The 12,885-nt window shown below is 41.1% G+C and overlaps 1 long non-coding RNA gene across 1 annotated transcript in view; it reads left to right on the top strand.

Moving 5' to 3' along the window:
- Window positions 1–8,403: 8,403 nt before the first annotated feature.
- Window positions 8,404–12,885, top strand: part of LOC138788045 (uncharacterized) — a 29,378-nt gene continuing 24,896 nt past the window's right edge. Inside the window, exons 1-2 of the long non-coding RNA XR_011362549.1 lie at window positions 8,404–8,505; window positions 11,584–11,676. This is a non-coding gene — a long non-coding RNA (uncharacterized lncRNA). The remainder of the gene's footprint in view (window positions 8,506–11,583; window positions 11,677–12,885) is intronic.

The following is a 12,885-nucleotide window of genomic DNA, read 5'->3' as shown; positions in this document are numbered from 1 at the left end:
CCCAATCCTGGTTTTCGGTGCAGCAAGGAAGGGCGCCACCATCTTGATTACGTCACTTGCGGTCCACAGCTGGAACGCAAGTGACGTAATCAGGATGGCGGCGCCGGCCTTGCTGCACCGAAAACCAGGATTGGGTAAAGTATAAGATACAGACTGCCTTTGCAGTCTGTATCTTCATTTTCTCTATTTATGAAGATACAGACTGCCTTTGCAGTCTGCATCTTATACTTTACCTGATCTTCTTGTGTGCTGCAGCAAGGCCGGCGCCGCCATCTTGATTACGTCACTTGCGTTCCAGTGGTGGAACGCAAGTAATGTAATCAAGATGGCGGCGCCGGCCTTACTGCATTGAACAAGAGGATCAGGTAAAGTATAAGATACAGACTGTAAAAAAACTGCCATGATTGGTTCTCTTTAAGAATGCTTATAAAGTTCTTTTTCCCTTCGCTTACTGCTGCATCAAGGCTTCCCTTCTGGATAACATGGTGATGTCACTTCCTGGATAACACGGTGATGTCACAACCCGACTCCCAGAGCTGTGCGGGCTGTGGCTGCTGGAGAGGGTTATGGCAGGGGGACACTGAGGGACACAGGGCACTGGAGGGACACTGAGCATCCCTCTGCCATCATCCTCCCCAGCAGCCACAGCCGCACAGCTCTGGGAGTCGGGTCGTGACATCACCATTTTATCCAGGAAGTGAAGCCTTGATGCAGTAGTAAGTGCAGGAAAAAAAAACACTTAATGTGCATTTCCTGTAATAAGTGTATATTGGTAATTTGAATGACTTTTGGGGGGCAATACAATACTTTTTCTAAATATTTTCACCGGACAAAAGTATACATGGAGGGCAGGTCACACAGGCTGTCAATATAGCTGTACATTAAGCACACAAAAACATTTTACAGAAGAAGCAAGGTAAATCACATGAGCTACATACAAATATAAAGAGAAACCCCCAAAGTCTGAATCTAGTAGCTGGCTGCAAACTGCTTTTAGGGTGCTCAAAATTTATGAAAGACTGAAGATTGCAGACTCAAACTTATGGCAACAGTTTTTAATCAAGGAAACCATTAACTTGTAAAAAAAAAAATTGTAAAAAATAGTATTGTGCCGAGCTTGGTCTATACACCGATTAGACATTTATAGAGGAGAGACCATAGTAACCAATATTTATATGTTGCTGAATGGATAGCTACAGATGGTTGTGTGAACAGCTGTTGGAATGACAGACACTAAAAATGACTTGGTTCGGACGTCAGTACTACTATTTATGTGCTCACAAGTAGTGAGGTTGGAAATAAATGGAAATGCTAATATTGTAATGACATTCTCATATTATGTTTATCAAGGCCTCTGCTTTGTTAGCACATTAATACTTTAATAACCAGGCTTGTTTGCATATTCACAATTCAATAGCCATAACTTTTAAATTTGTCTGCCAGTAAATCTATATGAGGACAAACAAAGACACAATGACAAGTTGTGTCTCCAAATTGAGCACACAATACCACTTTTATTGACTTCTACAGTCTCCACTTAAAGAAGTTCAGCGGAAATTTTTATTGAAGTATTGTATTGCCCCCCAAAAGTTATACAAATTATCAATATACATTTATTACGGGAAATGCTTATAAAGTGCTTTTTTCCCTGCACTTACTACTGCATCAAGGCTTCACTTACTGCATAAAATGGTAATATCACAACCCGACTCCCAGAGCTGTGCGGGCTGTGGCTGCTGGAGAGGATGATGGCAGAGGGACACTGAGGGACACAGGGCACTGGAGAGACACTGAGCATCCCCCTGCCATCATCATCAAGAGACTATGGGGAGGGCTGGCTACTATGTGAGACTATTGGGAAGGGTTGGTTGCTATATGGGACTACTGGGGAGGGCTGGCTACTATATAAGAGACTATGGGGAGGGCTGGCTACTATGTGAGACTATTGGGGAGGGCTGGCTAATATATGAGATTGTTGGAGAGGGCTGGCTACTATATAAGAGACTATGGGGAGGGCTCGCTACTATATAAGAGCCTGCAGGCCAAATGTGACCCGTGGTGCCATTACTTTTGGCCCGCCAGGCAATTCAGAGTTTTAATTACATCTGGCCCGCCATGGCTACTTTATAAGAGACTATGGGGAGGGCTGGCTACTTTATAAGAGACTATTGGGAAGGGCTGGCTACTATATGAGATGGTTGGAGAGGGCTGGCTACTAAATAAGAGACTATGGGGAGGGCTTGCTACTAAATAAGAGACTATTGGGGAGGGCTGGCTACTATAAAAGACACTATTGAGGAGGGCTGGCTACTATATGAGACTATTGGGGAGGGCTGGCTACTATGTGAGATTATTGGGGAGGGCTGGCTACTATGTGAGACTCTTGGGGAGGGCTTGCTACTATATAAGAGACTATGGGGGAGAGCTGGCTTCAATATAAGAGACTATGGGGGAGGGCTGGTTACTAGATGGGACATTTGGAGGGCTGGATACTATATGGGACACTTGGGGGGGCTGGCTATTATTTGGGCACTATTGGAAGGGCTGGTTAATATGTGGGGCAATTTTTAGGGTATTGGCTATTATATGGGTTGGGGTTTAATCATGTCATAGCAATTTATAATGTCATGTAATTTATCATAGTGCAGAGGACTGGGAGACGCACACTGCTGACAGTGACAGAAACACAGCACCCTGCTCTGACAGTCGCGCTTCAATAATTATCAAGTTTGGCCCGCGACTTTGTCCAATTTTTTAATTTTGGCCCTTTGTGTATTTGAGTTTGACACCCCTGTTCTAGAATATCCGCTATCTTCTAGAATCCCTTTGTTCTCTTTCAGGGCTTTAGTCCATTCCTTTACCTGCAATTTACCACCCCTATGTATACCACATAGTAACATCAATTTTCTTGTTTCAGCAACATGTTTTTTCCCTTCTCTTCGGGATACCAGCTCGACTGGGCATTCATGCTTTTTAAGACATACTTTTTGTTTAAACAAGGACCGTAGGCTTTTCATCGCGATACAGGTTTCTTCCGGTTTCAGTAACCCCCAGAGGCTGTGCAGCTGACAGGAAGAAAAGCCTTATTTCGCATCTCTTGCTGGTTGTCCCTGTGTCAGCCTTTTTCTTGTGGTGTGACCATAGCTAATCTGATGGTGTCGACCAGGAGACGAATACCCTGTGGGGTCCAACTTATCAACATCCCGCGTCCAGCATACCCCACAGTCGTAAACAAAAACTCTGTACCTTGCTGAACACAGAAAAATAAACACTTAACAACCCCCAAAAATTATTCTTGACAGCTTCGGCTGCTGTGAGCTTAGGAAGTCGAGGAAAAGCCAGAAGGCCCCCTGGAGAGTGTGGATAGGTAAGTATAATCTGTATTATTTTCTCTACACTTTCATTAGCCATTGGCCTTGCATTGCTATTACCCGTAACAATGTGCGGTTGGGGGCCGATGATATTTAAATGAATTGAAAGACAACAATCACTCGATTATTGGCTCCACGGCTGATTGTTGTCTTCATTACAGGGAGCAATATTTTCCAAATAGGCATAAATGGGCAGAAAATCGCTCTGTGTAATAGGGCCCTAAGTTTTAAAGGACAACTGTGTTTTGCCTTTTTAGCTTAAAGTGTCACTGTTGTTATAACTTTCAAAATCTAGATCAACAGTAGATGTGATATAAAGCAAGTTTACAGTATACATTCATTATTTTCTATTGTTATCATGCTGTAAAACAAAGCTGTACTTACCAGAAATCCAGGTCCAGTCTCATGAAGGCAGATTTTTAGACTTGTGCTTGGGGAAAAGAACAGACTAAACACAGGAAAACAGACTAAACACAGGCCAGTACATAGTTTCACAGCTCAATGTGTCCATCAATCACATGACTGCCTTCTCTCTGTGAGTGCTCAGATGGTCTAGGAAACACAGGACTTCCTGTTTTCTGAGTCTTTGAGAAAAAAAGAGTCAGAAAACAGGAAGTGTCGTATTTCCATGATAACTAAAAAAATAATGAATGTAAATTGCAAAGTTGCTTTATATCACATCTACTGTTGATTTAGATTTTGAAAGTTATAATGACAGCGACACTTTTACACACATTACAAATTTATATAACTTTGTAATGTATGCCAATAAGCTATCTGCCCCTGTTAGACTAATCTAACCTGCTGATAGCCCCCTATAGCGCTCGTGACGCTGAGGAGAAAGGTGTGTATCCTACCTTGGCACCTTTCTTGTTCTGTAAGTCGGCATAATATTCGTCTGGGAGCACTGTTAGGAGCACTGGCCCACCCCCACAGCCTCATCCGGCCCACCCGCTCCATTAATAATCAACACTAGTCCTTAAAATCCCATTTTTCATGTTAAGTTTTTTTCTTGTTCTCTGGGAACTCCGGTCAAAGTTTTTTCCAGTTAACTGGTGTCAGTTATATAGATTTATAATTTACTTCTATTTAAAAATTTCTATTTTTAAAAAGTCTTCCAGTACTTATCAGCTGCTATTTGCCCTACAGGAAGTGGTGTATTATTTCCAGTCTGACACAGTGCTCTCTGTTTCCACCTCTGTCGGTGACAGGAACTGTCCAAAGCAGGAAAGGATTTCTATGGGGATTTGCTGCTGCTCTGGACAGTTCCTGTGATGTACAGAGATGGCAGCAGGAAGCACTATGTCAGACTGGAAAAAATATACCACCTTCTGCAGGATATACAGCAACAGGTAAGTACTGGAAGGCTTGAGATTTTAAATAGAAGTAAATTACAAATCTATATAACTTTCTTAAATCAGTTGATATATATCACTCTGGAATCAGGGCACTTTAAAATAAAAAATAATAATACAAAAAAAACCCTCATGAAATCAAACATCAATTACTAAAGGTGTTTTCCAACCTAAATTACAAAAGTACACTTCTGTCAGGGCAATGGGGGACACAACATTGCGGTATACTCACCTGTCCCTGCCGCAGCTGCCTGTACTTGGGGCCCCACTGTCTTCCGCACTCCACCACTGTCATAATTCTGACAACTTTTTTATGACGTACCATTTCCACGGGAAATGGCCGCTCAGCATAGCCAGCTCCGTATTGTCTATGCTGAATGGCCATTTCCTTTTGATCCTAAAAAAACTAAAAAAAAAAACTTTCAGCCCTGTGTCATATTGGTGTGGCCTAAAGGGTCTATGCGACGCACTTCTATCCTGCCCCCTTCACCGTTAGGAATGCCCCAGGCAGGATTTATTTTATTCATCACTTGTCTGAACACTGCACATAGTGCCGGATAGTAAAGGACCATGTGCAGTGTTCAGACAAATGTCGATTAGGAGAAATCCTGCCTGGGGCGTTCCTAATGATGAATTCACTTTGAACATTCAAGTACCATTGGATTTTAAAAGAAGGACATTTACATGTTGAAAAAAGCTGTTGCTGTCTTCATATTATTTGGAATATAGACCAGTTTATTTTTATCACTCATTTCACTTTATTGTGCCAGTTAGGGATGGTCCGAACCTGCCGAGGTTCGGGTTCGTACGAACCCGGACTCTCGGCAATGATTCCCGCTGTCTTAAACCTCTGTGGAAAGGGTGGATAAAGGGGGGGACCGCCTGGAAAACTGGGATACAGCCTATGGCTGTGGCTGTATCCCGGTTTTCCGGGCTGTCCTCCCTCTGTATCCACCCTCTCCACGGAGGTTTAAGACAGCGGGAATCATTGCCGAGAGTCCGGGTTCGTACGAACCCGAACCTCGGCAGGTTCGGACCATCCCTAGTGCCAGTTTGAGAAGTTACTAGAAGCAAAAAAACAAACAAAAACAAAATTCATTTAACTACACATCAGATTTTTAATATGACGTCTCAAAAACTTTAAGCTTTTATAGTACTTTATTTGTGCAACAACAAACAGACTATTCATATAATGTAAAAAAAAAAAGTAAACCTTATACATGTAAAGTATATTTAATGGCATATTTAAATAACAACTGTGCGTATTAAGAATTAGAAAAATTATTTGATCAAAATGGGTTATGCTGGGTTTAAACGTAGCGATAATTCGCCAGATCATACGATGAACGATTTCAAAGTAACAATTTTTTTTTATAACGATCAGCGCTTAGACGAAACAATATATTGTATGGAAAAATTGTTTTGCTATCGCATAAGCCTATCTCGCACATAGGTTAAATCGGCGAACGATTGTTTACACGGAACGATCTGCAAATTTTTTGCGAACGACCAACGATTATATGAGAACATGTTCAAAGATCAAAATGAACGATTTCTCGCTCGTTGCTTGATCGTTCGCTGCGTTTACACGTACGATTATCGTTCGAATTCGATCGTTATTGTGCAAATTCGCACGATAATCTTTCCGTGCAAACGCAGAATTATGTAGATTAATTACATCTTGATTAGTAAAGATTAATAATGATTGATTAGTAAAAATTATTTAAAGCGAATGTACAATCAGGTACCTTTGCTTTAGGTGTTGAACATGAATCAAAAGGCGCGGGGAAGCCAGTGCTTCAGACGTTTTTTTTTAACTGTGGCCGGTTCCTGCACACAGCACCGGTCTATCATCGAGCACTGGAGCAGAGGAGTACAGGCGTCAGATAGGTAGTGTATATTATTTTTTTCACTCCCCCTTCTGAAGCTTTTTCTCCTGGCTGGTGAACGCCTTTAAATGAAATTGTTGTTAAATTAGTATATTGATATACTTAGGCCTGGACTGGCAATGTGCACAACAAGCAGATTCCCAGTGGGCTGTAATACCTAATGGGACCCTGCCCCTGTTACTAGGGTTTTCCCATGAAGCAAACTTGGTAAAATCAGGTTTGTCCCACATATATGTAAAGAAGTACAAACAGGCTGAGTTTTAGGTAAAAATTACTTAAATCCATGTATTGTTTCTCTCCCTGCAGATCTGATCAATTCCTGGCATCCTCTTAAGGGTACAAACACACACGGCATATATGCTGCGTATTTACTGCTGCGATACGGAGCAGATACGCAGCAGATTAGATCTAAATAACAGAACACAGTATCAAATCTGCTGCGTATCTGCTGTGTATCTGCTGTGTGTGTTTGTACCCTAAAACTGTGACCGTGCTGTTACCATGCATAAGAGCAAACACTTTCCAATAATCCCGCATGCTTGCACATAGGAGAGACTAACAAGCAATATACATTGAACTAAGTATGCGTGACCACCTTAGTGGATGCCCTATTCAAGTTCAACCGGCAAAACAAAGAAGGCGCATCAAGAATTTAGTAAGTATAAATCTCTCAAACAGCATGATAAACCCCTTTAAATTCCATACTTGATAATCATGATTCACAGGTCCTGGGCTGCCTGCTTAATAGGGAATAAAAGTTCTTTGCTTTGTACAGAACTGTATTTACATCGATATGATGCTCCCTCTCCCCCTTATGTAGTTCACATACCCTGTTTGAAAGGGAAGTGAGGAATACTGGGAAGGACCCAGGGAGATTCAGATTTTCGCAGCTAAAAAAAGAATGTGGGCTCAAAGCTGGCGTTCTGAGTGCAGAGAAAAGCTTAGCAACTGCTCCTCCCCTGCATGATCAGCATGTGAGGAAAAAAGAAGGATTCTAAGGCGGGAATGGTGTCATACTCGGGTAGGTACACTACTATCATCAAACATTTCTCAAGGAGGGTGAGTGTGCACAAAGATGCAGTTCAGTGCAAAGTGTGTTCTAATAGAAGTGATTGTGGCAAGTGTTGCAGTGAATCTTGTAATCAGTGGTAATGGTTATACACTGTTGTATTTAAGAGGGGTATTTACATAGAGGTCAAACCTATTAAACATGTAGCATAACATCTAGAGTTTTATGAAGTCAAAACACAGAAAATATTAATCAAATCCCGCATATTTTGGTGCAGGTTTTCTGCTGTGTTTTGCAATGTGGATTATGGCAGATTTTTTTAATCCCATCCACTTCACTGATACTGTAAAGGCTGTAGAAGACCCACAACAAATACGCAACTTGTGACCCTACCCTAGAGTATCCATTTAGTCACAGACACAGGAATTTGGCTTCTTACGAGCCAAATTAGCTTATAAGATAAAGGGAATTTAAAACCCTGTCTAGTATTGGGTTTCAGCATAAAGAATTCTATGACCTAAGATGCCCTTTTGGATCAGTCATTTCAGAATGATATAAGAACTTTATCTTTATAGAGGAAGGCGTGGATTACACGAGTTGGGGGCTCTCTTTACTTGCTGACAGCCGATCAGCTTGTCATGTGACTTCACATACCTATCTCTCTTTCTATATATATAGCTGTTGTCTGAATGCTTGTTGAATGAGTTTGGCTCTTTTTAGACATTGAATTTGTGTGTCTGCAATTTCAGCCATAGCAACGTGCTCCTGCCTAGGGTGAATGGTGTTGTAGGAGAGCTGACTAAATTTTTCTTTTTGCCTGTGTTCTAGATGGCGGGAGTGACTGCTTCTACTTGGTCGTGCACTCCACCCATCCCACCCAGGTGTGTATTATTTTTGCCAGCATTAGATAGATCCTGCATGCCCAGAGCATAGACTTATTATATGCCATGGAGAGGCTGTAGTACAGTGTCGGTCCATCCCCGGCATGAGGCCACCTATCGTGGTGGGATGGTTTACACTATTCGCAAATAGTATATCAAGAGCCTCATTATTTTTATGGAGATTTTTTAGCAGTTGGGGGCTGCTTATTGCCATATCTTGCCATTAGAGGTGAGCTATTGCATTTTTTCGTGTTTATGTGTCTGCAATTTCAGCCATAGCAACATGCTCCTGCCTAGTGTGAATGATGTTGTAGGAGAGCTGACCAAATTTTTCTTTTTGCATTTTTAGACATTTGTTAACATTCTAAAAACATCTCACATAGACAGTAAAAATATAAATGATAATTTTTATACCCTCATAAGAAATATCACATTTGTTAAAACATAGCTGCTCTTTAAAGGGAACCAATCACTAGAAAAAGTATACAAAGCTAAAGCCCCAATTACACGTTGTCAGCGCTCATTTGCTCCTTGTTCTCCGCTCGCTGACGCTGCTATTACACACAGCGGCAGCGAGCGGGTCAGTACAGGAGGGACTCAGGGAGCTGCCGGGGGCTTCCCGGGTGATCGGTAGATTGTCCGGCCAGCCCATAGCAGATAGCAGTGGTCTGCTGCTGCCACCCCTATGCCACGGTGTGACAACAGCAGATGATTGCTATATTAGTCATTTGTCTTTCAACGATCATTCATGTCGGCTGATCGTTGCCTTCTATTACACAAGACGATTATAGTCCGTAACGGCCGATATCAACCAAATACGGCCGATGATCGTTTTGTGTAATAGGGCCTTAACCAACAGTGCTTATACAGCCCCTATCACCCTTCCCATACATATATCTTCTGCCTGCGTCCTTGCCCTGTATAAGCTGCAAATGTACTTTGATAAAGCCGAGCGCTGCATGCAAATGCGGGTTAACTAGTCACCTGGGCATTTCCTGCTTGCAAAGTATGGTCATGGTCCCAATGCTGTAATCACTCTCCTGTGGACATGATTCAGAGCACTTTATCTTAGTTGCATCACACAGAGGTGGGCTGTACATCGTGTCAGCACTCTGACATTGAATAGGGGGATTGGATGCCTCTGTCCTACGCATGTCTGCCGTAATAAAGACGTTGGAGCACTGATACAATGCAAGGTCCGCCTCTGCATGATGTAATTAAGATACAATGCTCTAAATCATGCCTAGAGAGACGTGATTATAGCACTAAGACCATGACTACTTTGTAAGCAGGAAACGCCCAGGTGACTAGTTAACCTGCATTTGCATGCAGAGTGGGACTTTATTAAAGTACATTTGCAGCTTTTACAGGGCAAGGACGCAGGCAAAAGAAATATGTATGGGAAGGGTGTTAGGAGCTACATAAGCACAGTTGATTAGCTTAGTATCGATTTTTCTAGTGATTGGTTCCTTTAAAATGTATGGGCAGCTTTGGCTACCAATAAAAGGTATTATATATAGTGTTTACCTGTAATAATAGAAAAAAAATAGCAACAAGTAGTTGATAATAAAATTAACACATTACAGCGGTGCCTTGGATTACGAGCATAATTTGTTCTGGGACCATGCTTGTAATTAAATTCACTCTTAAACCAAAGCAAAATTTCCCAAAAGAAATAATTGAAATGCAGAAAATTGCTTCCCCATCCCCAAAATAATGTTGTTGTTTTTTAAAATTCTGAATAACATGTAAAACAAATGAAACAAACATTCAAAAACTGAATATGTCATATTACAAGTAACTGTACTGTATAGTAATCAGCATGTGGTGTATAGTGTGTAAGTGCATAAACCTGGAAAAACAGCAGCAGTTTGTAGATACAGGATGGAACTGCAGATCCTCAGAATGCAGTAGCGTAGTACAACGGGCTGAAAAGAGAAGCAGAGCTGCTGTCAGAGGTCTGTGTGGTCACATGACAGCAATGGTGGTGGGGGGGGGGGGGTTTCAGCATGGACCAATCAGAAAGTGAGAATCACAAAGCTGTGCAGGAGGACATATGAATATCTGAGTGTATAGCTGAGTGTAAGTGCAGGCACATTATAGCAGGAATGGAGAGGATGGGAAACATAAGGGCTGACAGAGACTGCAGGAGGCATGAAGGAATAAAAAAAGGACATATGTGGGCACATAAATGCCGCACACTCTCTGTCCGGGGAGAGAGGGGTTACAGCTATGAAGAGATTACTTCCACAGTCCTGTCCCCTGGTGCAAGCCCCAGCCTGAAGTGGATCTGCTATGATTTGGAAGGTGAGAAAGACTGGGCCAGAGTACAGTGTTGTACTCTTAAACCAAAGCAATGCTCTTAAACCAAGTTACAATTTTGAAAAACTGTGAGCTCTTCTTGCAAAGCGCTCTTAATTCAAGTTACTTTTAAACCAAGGTACCACTGTACTTCTTAAATTTTCTGCTGCTGTAGCATCAATGCTTTTACTGTTCCCCCCAATCCTTGATGTTATTCTGGAAGTGGCAAGGGCAAATGACTGCTGCAGACAATCACTGATCGAAGACCAGCAAGAGTTGGTAGTGGAGTGGTGGAGATGTCAGAAGTGAGTACAGCAGTACCTTGGTTTAAGAGTAACTTGGTTTAAGAGCATTTTGGTTTAAGAGCTCACAGTTTTTAAAAATTGTGACTTGGTTTAAGAGCATTACTTTGGTGTAAGAGCTCCCTGCACTGGGTAGGAGCGCGAGTAGAGGAGAGGCATGGTCTGCATAGCGGGGTCTACAGCACTGTACTTTGACCAGGAAGTCTCCCTCACCTTTTAAATCATGGCAGATCCACTTGTTCTATGTTAGTCTGTATATGAGGCACTGTACAGTAATCTGATAGGGAACACTGAACTGTTCCTAACTACAGTACAAAGACTGTAAGCAAAGGTTGGTGACAGCTAGGAAAAGTATAATGTAACTTAGAACCAGTGCAACATTTGTATTTTATATATGTTAATGTAGACTATGTATTAGATAATGGACCTCCTAGTCTATGGCAGGGGAGTAAATTATTTCTTATATTGTACACAGCTGTCACTGCAGAACCTCTTCGAGGTGTGAGGAGGACTTTCCGGTCTACCATTAATTTATATAACATTGTAACCAATTCAAAAAGAATCTAAGGTATGTATTATAATTGTTCTGCAGCGGCAAGAGCACCGCATTATACCCCAGCAGCTACTGCAAATTGTTCCTAAAAAGACAGAGCACTTTGCCAGTCACTTACTGGTTGGCACAATGCCACATGTCACTGTATAGTTGCATGACTTTGACATCATGTGATGAATCTAAATATATAATTTACATGTAAATTGGGAATTTCTATTCATGTGTAATAGATATGGCATTTAAAACTAAACCAACTGTAAACTAAGCAACTGTAAGAAATGTATGAAGATAGCAAATCTCTTAAGTGTAGGGAGTTATTGTAAATAGTAAAATTATCCTTCAGATTTTATAATCATTAGTAGTTACTGTTTGTGTTAATATTTAGTTATACCGAGCATGCTGACCTAATCCATAACATAGAAGCTGTAAACTGTTCTTTAACCCTTTGAGGACCAGGCCCAAAATGACCCAGTGGACCGCGCAAATTTTGATCTTAGTGTTTCCGTTTTTCCCTCCTCCCCTCCTAAGAGCTCTAGCACTCTCAGTTTTTTATCTACAGGCCATGTAAGGGCTTATTTGTTACAGGAATAGTTGTACTTTGTAATGGCGTCATTCATTTTCCCATAACATGTATGATGGAATCCCAAATATATTATTTATGAAGATATAAATTGATGAAATCGCAAAAAAGAATGCAATATGGTAACGTTTGGGGGGTTCCTGTGTCTACGTTATGCACTATATGGTAACAGCGACATGATACAATTATTCTATAGGTCAGCCCGAACACAACCATATGCAGGTTACACAGATTCTCTAATGTTATATATTTTTTTTAAATGAAATCCTTTTTTTTGGCAATTAATTATAAATAAAATGGGACTATTGTGACGCTTATAACGGTTTTATTTTTTCACCTACGGGGCTGTATGGGGTGTCATTTTTTCCGCCATGATCTCTAGTTTTTATTAATACCATATTTGTGAAGATCGGACGTTTTGATCACTTTTTATTAATTTTTTTATATATATAATGTAACATAAAATCGGTAATCTGCGCACTTTTTCCCCTCTTTTCGTGTACGCCGTTTACCGGTCACAATGACACTTGTTATATTTTAATAGATCGGACAATTACGCATGCTACGGTATATTATATGTTTATCTATTTATTTATTTTTATATGTTTTATTTATATAATGGGAAAGGGGGGTGATTTCAACTT

The sequence above is a fragment of the Dendropsophus ebraccatus genome, chromosome 4, assembly GCF_027789765.1.
Source record: "Dendropsophus ebraccatus isolate aDenEbr1 chromosome 4, aDenEbr1.pat, whole genome shotgun sequence".
NCBI lineage: Eukaryota > Metazoa > Chordata > Amphibia > Anura > Hylidae > Dendropsophus > Dendropsophus ebraccatus.
The sequence above is the reverse complement of the archived record's forward strand: the minus strand, read 5'-3'. Positions and strand labels throughout refer to the sequence as shown.